This window comes from Mastomys coucha, chromosome X (genome assembly GCF_008632895.1).
Source record: "Mastomys coucha isolate ucsf_1 chromosome X, UCSF_Mcou_1, whole genome shotgun sequence".
Classification (NCBI taxonomy): Eukaryota; Metazoa; Chordata; class Mammalia; order Rodentia; family Muridae; genus Mastomys; species Mastomys coucha.
In genome coordinates, this window is record NC_045030.1 from 56583904 (window position 1) to 56586703 (window position 2800).

Consider the following 2800-nt stretch of genomic DNA (forward strand, 5'->3'; position numbering starts at 1 on the left):
AAAAAAAAAAAAAAAAAAACAGGGACCTATTATACTGGCTAGTCACATGAAAGAATCTGAATGAACACAGTCAAGGCTGAATCAACACATGAAATTATTTTCTAATTCCCCAAATTACACTTTATGCTAATTAGTTTATAACATTAGTAAAGCATTTTAATCTTTTCCAGTGTTAAACATTACAAAAATAATTTTGATGTTTTACTAGTAACCCAGCGTTTGATCATGTTTGTTTTTATTTGATCTTTGTCAGTTTGTTAAATAATTAGGTAGGAGCAACAAAATAAAGTGACTTCATGAGAGTCCTTGTAACTTAGAACTTCAGTAGTCAGGGGAACTGCAGTCATTCACTTACCTTTCAGAGGTAGGCTAGACAGTCGAATACAAAGGCCCATTTTCAAATCTTCCTGATCCTTAAGCCCCCAGTTGGCTTGTGTTCTATATTTGATATTGATTTGGTAGCACTGGAAGCAATGATTCTTTTTTGTTTGTTTTATGATTTATTTATTATGAATATAGTATTCCTCCTGCATGTATGACTGCAGACCAGAAGTGGGCATCAGATCTCATTTTAGATGGTTGTGAGCCACCATGTGGTTGCTGGGAATTGAACTTAGGACCTCTGGAAGAACATCCAGTTCTCTTAACCGCTGAGCCATCTCTCCTGCACCCCTGCCCCAGCAATGATTCTTTGGAATCTGGTTTCAGTTTTTAGTTAGAGAACAAGCACAGAAGATACATGGTTTAGAAAATTACTGATCAGAGAGTTGCTGTGTGTGTGTGTGTGTGTGTGTGTGTGTGTGTGTGTGTGTGTGTGTGTGTGTGTACCCTCACCTTGTACCTTCTTTGCTGCTGCTTATACCCGGATAGCCAGCCTGTGAGATTCCAGAGACTCTCCTGTCTCTGCTTGATATCTCATCATCGGGGCACTAGAATTACAGGCATGTGTTCCTGGATTTTTAGAGGTTCCTAGAATTTGAACTTTGGTCCTTGTGCTTGCATGCTGAGCCTTCTCCCTGGGCCCTAAAAGCTGAAATGTGAACACTCTTTTGTGGGAGAGGGAAAGAAGAGTCACTGTGTGTGTGGTCCTGGCTGTCCTGGAACTTGCTATATTGGCAGTGTCCAGGCCAGAGGAACTGCATCCACATTGGAGCTTCTGGAGGTCACCTGTTAGCATGGCTACTGTGAGTGTGCCTTGGAGAAGCCAAGTCCTGAGGCATTGTGCCCAGAGTGCCCTTTGTTGGTGCTAGGGCTCCTTGTACTTGATGCCTTTGTGTTCTCTTTGTATTTAGCTTGCGGAAGCTTCGCACTCCTCTCTGGGCAGTTTACCTGTAGTACATGATAAAAGTGATGTTTTCCTGGGATAACACGGTTTAAAAGGATTCATGATTCAATTGACCTTTCTGAAAACAGTTTAAAACAGGAGTGGCTAGGGCTTCTAATGTAGAATATCTTGTAATATAGAAAAGATAGGAATAAAGAACACCAAGATCAGGCTGGCTTCAAATTCACAGAGATCTGCTTCCCTCTGTCTCCCTAAGAGATGGAATTAAAGATATGGATCCCTGCAGCAGGCTTAATTTGCATACTGACTTTGTTTGTTTATTAGGAGGGTTTCTCTATGTAACCCCTGCTGTCCTGGAACTCTCTGTTCCAGACTGGCCTTGAACTCAGACACCCACCTGCTTCTGCTGACATTTAAAGACCTGCACCACCACCTTCCTCCAGTTTAACATGATTTTTAACTATATTTTTTAATAAGCATGTCTTAAAAGAACTGTTCTTAAGCATTTCAACCTATCCCATGCACCCCAATGACTTAAGGGAGCTAGCCAGAATGCTGGGGAGTGTAAGGATAAAATACCGACCAAAGGGCTGGAGAGATGGCTCAGCATATGGAAGCCCTGACTCTTCTTCCTGGGGTCCTGGGTTCAACTTCCAGCAACCACATGGTGCCTCTTGGCCATCTGTGGTGGGATCTGATGCGCTCTTCTGGTGTGTCTGGGGACAGCTACAGTGTACTCACATACATAAAATAAATAAATCTTTCAAAAAATTGCTCACCAAAACAGGTAGCTACTTAATGAGTTGGAGGCCAACCTAGGTTTTTAGTTAGGGTTTTACCGCTGTGAACAGACACCATGACCAAGGCAACTCTTATAAGGACAACATTTAGTTGGGGCTGGCTTACAGGTTCAGAGGTTCAGTCCATTATCATCAAGGCGAGAGCATGGCAGCATCCAGGCAGGCATGGTGCAGGAGGAGCTGAGAGTTCCACATCTTCATCTGTAGGCCTTTAAAAGAAGACTGATTTCTAGGCAGCTAGGACCAGGGTATTAAAGCCCATGTCCACAGTGACACACGTACTCCAACAAGACAATGCCTTCTAATAGTGCCACTCCCTGGCCCAAGCATATACAAACCATTAGACTAGGCTATATAACCCTTTATCTAAAAAAGAAAACGGTACAGGAAGGAGTTTAGGGAAGATAAGTAGGTCACATGCCTGATGTATAAGAATAAGGACTTAAGTTCCAATTCCCAGCATACATGTAGAAGGCAGGTGTAGAAGTGCATGTATCAAATCCTAATGCTGAAGAATGGAGACAGCACCCCTGGGGTTTGCTGGCTAGTCTGTACAGCTGAAAGGCTAAGTCGGCTGCAGGCTCAGCAACCTTGTCTCAAATAAGGTGGAGAGCAGTAGAATAACGATGCTAGATACTGCTGGGCTCTGGTGGCGCACGCCTTTAGTCCCAGCACTTGGGAGGCAGAGGCAGGTGGATTTCTGAGTTCAAGGCCA